We start from the raw sequence: 9,400 nt of genomic DNA on the forward strand, positions 1-9,400 counted from the left end.
GTATCTGACTACAGTTCAGCTCCTCCACCCCCTAGAACCACGTGACTTGAACTTACCATTAAATGAAAGTGTTCATGTAATCTTATTTGCCTGCATTTTTTCACTTAACACAATGATTCCAATATGCACCTGTGGTGTAGCATGCCAGAGTGTTCTGTTCTTTTTTTTTAATTACCAAATAGTGTTCTGTTCTATGGATACATAACATTTTATTTATCTGTTTAGCAGATGATGGACATTTTTGTTGGCCTTAATCTATTGCTTTTATCAGCAATGTTAATAATTGCATGTAAGTTTTTGTGGAATTTCTGATTTCATTGTTTCTCTTGAGTATAGGCACACCAGTAGAATCAGATTTGTAGGTTAGCTTTTTAAGATATTGCCAAACTGTTTCCCAAGTGCCTGTGATATGCCCCATTCCCACAGGCACCCTTATTTCATTTTCTTCTTGATTAAATGGTTAATGTTTGGTTTAAGCTTGCAAACAGGGAGTAGAGTATGGATAAGGGCTGGGGCGACGCTCTCCATACATCATCCTCTATCCTTGTGCCAGGAAACGTGCTGGGACATGAGATGGGAGCACACAGCAGAGGCACAGGACACTCATGCTTGAATGCAGTAGAGCCCTAGACACTATTCACAAGGGAGTTAGAGTGATGTAAACATAAACAGGCTGCAGATAACCCCCAGCTGTGGACTCTGCTCCAAACAGGATACTGAAAATAGGAATCCAGTGCAACAGGGCCCTCAGTAGCAGGACAGGACTGCAGCTCTGGACACATCTACATTTGAATAGAAGCATACACTTGATCTTCCAGTGACTGATGGAAGCAGATGCAGAGATCCATGGCCAAGCCCCAGGTGGAGCTCCCGGAGTCCAATCAGCAAGAGAGAGGAGAGATTATATGAGCAAGAGATATTGAGACCATGATTGGAAAAAGCACAGGGACAAATAGGCAAATTAGTGGAAACACATGAACTAATAGCTGAGGAGCCCCCAACTGGATCAGGCCCTCTGGATAAGTGAGACAGTTGATTATTAGCTTGAACTATTTAGGAGGCCCCCAGGCAGTGGAGCCAGGACCTATCCTTAGTGCATGAGCTGGGTGTTTGGAACCTAGGGCCTATGCTGGGACACCTTGCTCAGCCTTGGTGCAGGGAGGAGGGGACTGGACCTGCCTCAGCTGAATCTACCAGGTTAAGCTGAATCCCCAGGGAAGTCCTTGCCTTGGAGGAGATGGGAATAGGGGATGGATTGGGAGAAGGGCAGGGGTGGGTGGGAGGAGGGAGGACAGGGGAATCCGTGGCTGATATGTAAAATTAAATTAATTATAATTTTTTTTTAAAAAAAGCATAAAGCTGAGTCCAGGTCTAAGTGCAGAGAATGAGAGACCCTGGGAGACTCAGTCCTAAAAGGGATGTCCCCATCAAATCTCTCCCCAGGGCTAAAGGAACTCTGTGGAAGAGGAGGTGGAAAGAATATAAGAGTCAGAGGGATGAAGGATGAAAACAAAGCCCTCTAAACCAACATGATTGACACAGACAGAACGCACAGAGCCCACACTGGTCTGCACCGGATGGGGCCTGGGAGCTGAAAGGAGAAGTGGACACATGCCCCCTCATTTCTCATGCTTTTCTTTGGCTCTCTTTGGCTCTGTTTGTTTTGACCTATTCTGGTTTGCTTTTAATCTTATTATATTTTATTATTATTTTTAGATGCCTGCTTGTATTCTAATGAGAAAAAGAAAGAAAGGATGTAGATTTGGGTGGGTTTAGAGGTAGGTAGGAGGGGAGGATGGGAGGGAGTTGGGAGGAGGAAACTGTAATCATAATTAATTGTATGAAAAAAAAATCTATTGGAAAAAAAAGGTGAATCCAGGTCAGGGAGAAGGGACAAAGATCTGGGCCTAGGAAATCCGTAGCAAGTGTCAGAATCCATAGTTCAACAGCAGGAAAGGTTGTGTCGAACTATTGTCTGGAAAGGTTGTGTCGAACTATTGTCTGTTTGGAAAGGCACGCCATGAGGACTGCTGTGTTAATCTTCCTAGTAGTGCTGTGGTGTTGGCAAAGGGAAGGAAATCCGGGCTCACAGGGGTTGAATGAGTTGTAGCCGAGCCTGTACACGGTGGTAATGAGCTCCAGCCCAGGCACTTGCCTCTCGGACGAGGCTGTGCAGATGTAAGGGCATAGTTCAGATTCCCTGACCTTTAATGGCCATATCTACCAAGTGGCAGTGAGTGAATGAATGAATGAATGAATAAAAAGAGCTCCAAGTAAAAACCTATCACCCAAGGAGAAGTTGGGGAATTTGGAAGGTTTTGTCTTTGTCCTTAATTTACCTGACAGCATTCTCTGAAGTAATGGATGTCTCAGAAATGTGTGGGATGCAGATGCCGCATTTGCTGCGATTACTCAACAGAAGGAGGGCTGGGGAGGGCGTTAGTGGCACCCAGACTTATCAGCTGTCAAGGCCGCTGGCTCTTGTTCCCCCGAAACATGCCACTTTAGAAGTACTTCATTCTCCACTGGTGAGAAATTAGAGGAATGGAGTTCCTTGGGTAAGCATTCCAGCACGGAAGAAGCCATTTGGCCGAAGTGTCTGCACGCTTATGTTTGAGTCTTCAGAAATCAGGGAGGTTTACGAAAACAAAAACGATTCCACGTTGATGCTCAGCCAAGTGTCTCCTGTGGATAAGCTGTCCAAACACGTCCCCGGTACATGATGGCTGTGCACTTTGGGGTGACTGCAGCTCCCCCCAAACTTGTGTGTTACAATTCAAATGCCATCGAGAAGGAAACCTGTAAGAGGTGGTCAGGTCCTAAAGACATTCCAGTCCCATGAGGCTGAGTGGTTTTACCCTTCTGCCTTCTGCCATGAGAGGATGTTGTACCCTGGAGCCTCCAGAACTGTAAGAACACGTCTGTTCTTCCTCAATTACCCAGCCTCAGGGACTCTGTTAGAGCAGCACACGCTGAGCCAAGGCAGCATTACTGCTTTTCTTGGGTCTCTCCTGTGTCAAAAGAAAAGCAGCAAATACCAGCCCCTTCCAGCGAGTGCATGCAGCCACGCACTGCTGATTTTTCTCATCTAACTGGGTACAGGTGCCCACTCTGTCAGGCTCTGCGCCAGCCATTGCAGATGGCTCTGTGGCAGTTTTGTCAGGGAGGTAGGCATTACACGTTAAGGAACAGAGTAGTCCAATGCACAAGGCCTTTCTGTTTTGAAGTTGAAGATCGTAACTAGGTCATGTAATTCTGAAATCCTGGTTTTTGCTGTGCATGAAATCCAGTCACTTCCTTTTTCTCTTCTGTGATGATGGGGGCCAATGAGTCTTCCTGCCTCTCAGCAGCGTAAGCACAAAGGGCCTGGACAGGGACATGTTTTTCCCTAAGTGCCATGCGCCTAGGTAAAAAGACTTATCTTTGTTTATGTAAACAAACTCCCATTGAGGGCCTAGGAGGCTTCATCTGCTTCATTAACTCATCCCCCTGGGTTGTAATGAAGGAAGCCCCTCTTTCCTGCTCCGTGATGGCTGTCAAGATGGTGTGAGGAAAGGCCTCAGCCTGACTCTAGTTGAGGAAGATCTGTGACCGGCTTATCTAGACTTTTCAGCATGGGTCGTTGGTGGACCCAGGGTTCCTGAGAAGTGCAGAGGACAAGATGCATCCTCTTCTGAGGGGCAGGAGCAGGAGGCCAGGGGACCAAACGTGATTCTGGAGGGGCAGCCAGGCTGAACAATTTTCTTTCTGGGTCAAACTTTAAAAGCATGTAATATAGGTGCTCTTAGTAAATGACCATCTGCAGTGAGCATAATTCAGCACATTGTGGGCTCTCACGGCCACTGTTGGTGGCTGCAGGAGGCCATTTAACAATAGAGCCAAGGGCATGGACTGTGGAGTCAGGTGCCTGGGTTTTCTGTCCCAGGCTCTTGGCAGCTGGGCGGCCCTGGGCAACTCTTAACCTTTGTGTGCCTTGGAATCTTCATGCACAAGCCAGAATGAGGGCAGAGCCTGCCTGACAGGTTGCCGGGCACACCGCCCCGGAGCAATGGCTCCTCTGATGAGGACTCACTGGACATCACCTGACTTTTCCCCTCAAGGCAGCTTTTGTCTTGGATTTTCTGCCATTTCATGGCGATGCATGTAAGTGCGGATTCTTCTTGTTCATGCTGCTTAGGATTGGTTGGTCCCTCCTGAAGCTACAGAATTTTGATGTCTTTCATGGTTTCTGAATTATTCTCAGCCATCACCTCTTCACAAGACACTTCTGCCTCATGTTGTCACTCCTTCCTCAACTCCAGGTCCATCCTCGTTGGCCTTCCTTGTTGAGTCCGCCAAAACGCTTCCACCTTTTAATGGCTATGACACGTACTTCTGATTTAAAACAAATCTACCGCAGAGTTTTGCTATGTAGCCCAGGCTGGCCTCAAACTCTTGGTTCCTTTGCCTCAGCCTCCCAAGTGCTAACACTACATACAGGTGTGCTCCATCGTGTCTGGTAGTGCTCCGGGTGTCCCGTGGCTTACTAGTTTGCTGTTCATTCACATTTTTACCAGATGTTAAATCTTTCCACCGACTTATCAATTTTAAATGCTCCTTTTCCTTTTAGATCTAGACTTTCTAGTTGGATGTGTTCAGGTCTGCCCAAAATTACTTTTTAACGGGTTCTGTTTTCCCTCTGAAATCCCAGGCTGGAAATGTGGTAAGCCCAATTGTGTCATGGCCTGTCGCTGTGCAGTCTTGGAGAGCCGTCCCTCTCCTTCCTGCCTAGTGATGTCACACGTAATGGTGTCTAGTTGTCCTTCACAGAGGTTCCCTCTTGCTTCTTTGCCAGGACGCTTGGCTTAGTAGCGGTCGAGGCTGGAACTCAGTTCCCTGCACAGTGAGTCGCTGGGGGGCGGAGTGCTCCAGGCTTATCTTAGGTGCTCCCTTTCTCTGAGTTATAGTGAAGATGAGCCCCTGTGGTCCACTGGATTCTCCGCCTCTGCCATCCCGGGATGCTTTAGTACCTCTTCCTTTTGCTGCTGCTAAATAAGTTCGGCTTCACGGCTTTTTCTTCTCGACTAGCAGATGCTTGTGGTGGTTTACTGTGCACACTCAGCTCTCAGCACCCAGACTTTGGCCCTGTAATTTCTTCCTATATTTTCACTTTCAGAACTTTGAACATGTTGCCTTAAAGTTGATGCCCCTGTGAAAGGGCAAGTGAGTTCTGTTCAGAGGTATTGCCCCTGTCAGGTAGGTTCCTGCCTGCTCTGGCGTGTGGCCCTACAGCAGATACTTGAAGCAATAATTGGACTTGGTGAGTCAGAAAAAAAAGGACGATGTTAAGTTGAAGGATGTGGGAGGGGGCGCGATGCAGGGGTAGGAAGAGGGGGTAAGGGGTGAGTATGATCAAAATACATTGTTTACCTGTGTGAAATTCTCAAAGAATAGATAAATTTTAAAAATCCTATCTGGATTGTTCAGCTGAACGTTCTTCTTGAGCAAGTCAGCTGAATTTCCTTGAGTATCAGACTCCTCCTTCTACAGCCTTCCATCGTGACAATAATGGCTACTGTGTTGGTCACGTTCTGTTTTTTCCGGAAGATGCTATCGTGACGTAACTTTCTGTCATTTCTCTCATAGTTTATTTTGTCTGTGTTTTGTGTGTGTGTGTGTGTGTGTGTGTGTGTGTGTGTGTGTGTGTGTGTAGGTGAAACAAGGCTCAGTTATCTCTCCCAAGCTAGCTTCAAACTTTCTGTGCAATCAAGGATGGCTTTGAACTTCTGACCCTCCTGCCTCCACATCCCAAGTACTGGAATTAAAGACATGGAACCATTCCACCATTTAAAAAATGATGGTGAGAATTAAATCCATGGCTTCACGCATGGTAGACAAGCATACAACCCACCAAGCTAGCTCTACTGTTCCCTGTCTTGAGAAAGGGCAGAAAGGAGTTGGTGAACATTTATTTCTTGGACAGGTCTAGAGAGAACTGTTCATCCCTCCTCTGGGCAGAGGTGGGCTGTGAACGATGAGATTTGAAATGGCCAGACACAGGTACTTTGGAAGGAAAGAAGGATGCTTCTGCTCGATGTCACCATCAAGTTTTCTGTTTCCATCTCAGAAACAGAGTCTGAGAGTCCATTCCAGCCTTGCCACGGAGGTCACTTTTTCTTAGACTTAGTCCATCTCTTTTGGACATCACATTCTATTGTAGACAAAATATTAGGTTGTCAGAAGAAAATGCCATTTATGTTGCAGGATTGACTTTTCCCTCTGAATAGACACAAACAAGGAAAACAGGCAAGAAAATTAAATGTGCAAGGAGTAGGGGTCAATCCCCTGGGCCACGGAATGGACGTTGATTTCTAGGGCAATGTCAGGTGTTCATTTGAAGCAGCATATATTTTCATACATGAGACCACGGGCGTGAGTAACTGAAGACAACCGTGTCTGAAGTATGTCTCTGTCTGACTTGGACTGTGAGCTTTAGAAGATGAGGGTTGGCCTCAACCAGGTGGCACTTTCAAAGTGTACTTCTCACCTGCTGACATGTGAGCCTCAGAAGGAAGATAACTCAGTAGGAGAGGTGCTGTTCACCACTCTTGATCATTTTTTTTTTCTTAGCGGTTTTCTCCTTTCACACCTTCAGATTCTGAATTATTGCCTCCAAAATATCAAGTTTCAAAATCATTGGCAACAGTCACTCAAAATATTGTTATTTTCATTCTTCTCATCATGACTCTCTCTTAGTCACTGTTCTGTTGCCGTGAGGAGACATTATCACCAAGGCAGCTTACAAAAGGAAGCATTTAACTGGGGCCTGGCTTACAGTTTCTGAGGGTGAGCCCATGACCACACCATGGCAGGGAGCATGGCAGCAGGCAGGCAGGCATGGTGCTGGAGCAGCAGCTGAGAGTTTACATATGATCTTCAAGTAGCAGGCAGAGAGAGGGACAGAGATAGGAGAGGGAGAAGCATGGGCTTTTGAAACCTCAAAGTCTTCTGCTCCCAGTGACACATGTTCTCCAACAAGGCCATAACATCTAGTCCTTCCCAAACAGTTCTGCTAACTGAGGACCAAACAGCATTCAAAGATATGAGCCTATGGGGGGCCATTCTCATTCAAACCACCACAGAGAAACAGAAATTGAAGATTATCTTCATATATATTGATTTTATTCATTTAAATTCATCTGTATGTGAAGATAACTTGCAGTGGACATAGTTCTTATTCGGCACTTGTGTGTGTGTGTGTGTGTGTGTGTGTGTGTGTTTGTGTGTGTGTGTGTGTTGGCCAGATGTCATTGTCCCATGCTTTCCTTAATCACTTTTCACCTTATTTTTTTGAGACAGGTATCTCACTGAACTAGTTGATCAGTAGCCATAGGGGTCCTCCTGTCTCTCCTTCCCCTGGCATTGGGACTACAGACATGCCTGCTTTTACATGGTGCAGTATTGCTACCTGGGGGGGCCAGCCTCCAGCAGCTCAGGACTCAAAGGGAATTTACAGAGTCTGTGTGTACTGTGACTTTTTTAATCTGAGGGGGTAAAAGGGAAAGACTCCCTCTCTCTCTCTCTCTCTCTCTCTCTCTCTCTCTCTCTCTCTCTCTCTCTTTCTCTCTCTCGTTTTCTTCAGACCTTTTCCCTTATTCTTCTTTTACACTCTCTATTTTCTATTTTCCTGGTGATTTCCTTCTCTCATTCTTGATATTTTCTTTCTAACTCTGTCTTTATTCTTAACGTTTTCCTTCTATTCCTTCTAACTCTCTCATTCTTGATGCTTTCCTTCTAACTTACTTTAACTCTATCTTTATTCTTTCACTTACAGCTTATATACCCCAGCAAAACCTTTCAGGCAGTATAAAAAGTACAATGTGGTTACACTCTGTTTTTCAAGTGAGTGATTACAATGAATACAAGTAAAAAACAGCATGTTTTTCATATCCCTTACATGAGTAAACATTTTATGTATTATAGTCAAAAGTCAAATTATCCCAAGAACCCACATACATTCACATGCAAGCAACTTGTTGTGGATTAACAGTGTAAGCAAGCAATTCTTTTATTGGCAGGCTGCATTTTGTGGTTATAAAGAAGAACCAATCACTTTACTATCTTGAAAGGTAATCTTATAAGAAATCTTAAAAGAATCACAAATCTAAACTTTTATAAATGAAAAAACAGTCAGCTCTACTTTAAATCTTTAGGGTTTATACTCACTCAGTAGTTTTTTATATCAGGAGATTGAGGGCAGAAATGGGTGTAAGGAATTAATCATCACCTTTGGTCATCAACCCATCCTAGCAAGAAAGGCACATCAGCTAATGATAATTGGGCTGCTTTGTTCTTGCTCCCTGGCCTTAACAAGTCCCTCACTCAGCTATGTGCCTTTCTAAAACTTTAGATTGTCTTCTTGGGTTTTTCACTTCAAAGCTATTCAACAAAAACATCTTAGTCTAACTTTAAGTTATTTTCAAAGCTTTGTTTCAACTATGATGCAGTCTGAAACCTGTGAACTCCCAATATTAAAATAATTTAAGCTAGTTGGGCTACTGGGACTCAATTGTTTTTCTTAATCATTAACCTAAGTCATAGTCTATACAGCTCCTCAATAGAAACCCATGTGTTCTAGCTGTGTGACACTTCCTTGTTTTATTTTTTTAATCACCAAAACTCTATTTAAACTAATATTACTATTATCAACTAGACAGTACAGCTTAAGAGGAAATCATCTTAATAATAATCCACAGGTAAAAATGCCCAGTAGAATGGGATGTTTCTATGAGATAAACACACTACATTACAGGTAGGGGGGATCTCCACACCCAATCACAGCATTCCAGATACCAGAGAAAGATGGCAGCAGCAAACATGTGAAGGCACAGCAGAAGCTAAAGACATTCTGGAGTCTGTGGTCTCAGGGCCTTGCCTATCTGAGATTCACCCATCAGGGATTCGCCTCCTGGTGGGCGGACACCCTGAAGTCAACTGCCACCTGCTGCCCCTCTGATGTGGCTACCAGCAGTGCAGGGGTCAACCTCAGACCCTAATCCATACTTAGCAAGTGCTTTATCAACTGAGCCATTTCCCTAGCCCTGATTGGCCATTCTTTGTTTGACATCACCATCTAAAGATGGCTTTAGAATCCCAAAGCCAAAGTTCAAGAGTAAAAGCCTGGGCTACCTGAGGTTTTTAGTTGTACAACCCTGAGACTTTTGATGTGAAACTGAACCCGACCAAGAGGGGGCAATATTGGGTGATCACAAACGAATTGCAGAAAAAGAAATTATTTTCCCTTATTTAAATCAGCATATACGTAGGTCTAATGTGACTGGATTTGATATAGTTATAGACTGGGTTGGATGACGTTTACATTTTCCTGAGCTTTCTGTCTTTAGTCCGACATTTACTAAAA

The 9,400-nt window shown here is 44.7% G+C and overlaps 1 protein-coding gene across 6 annotated transcripts in view; it reads left to right on the plus strand.

The window, feature by feature from the left end:
• Pde8b (phosphodiesterase 8B) overlaps window positions 1–9,400 on the plus strand; it is a 226,948-nt gene that overhangs the window by 67,961 nt on the left and 149,587 nt on the right. The window lies entirely within an intron of this gene.

Source organism: Peromyscus leucopus, chromosome 11 (assembly GCF_004664715.2).
Source record: "Peromyscus leucopus breed LL Stock chromosome 11, UCI_PerLeu_2.1, whole genome shotgun sequence".
NCBI classification, from domain to species: Eukaryota; Metazoa; Chordata; class Mammalia; order Rodentia; family Cricetidae; genus Peromyscus; species Peromyscus leucopus.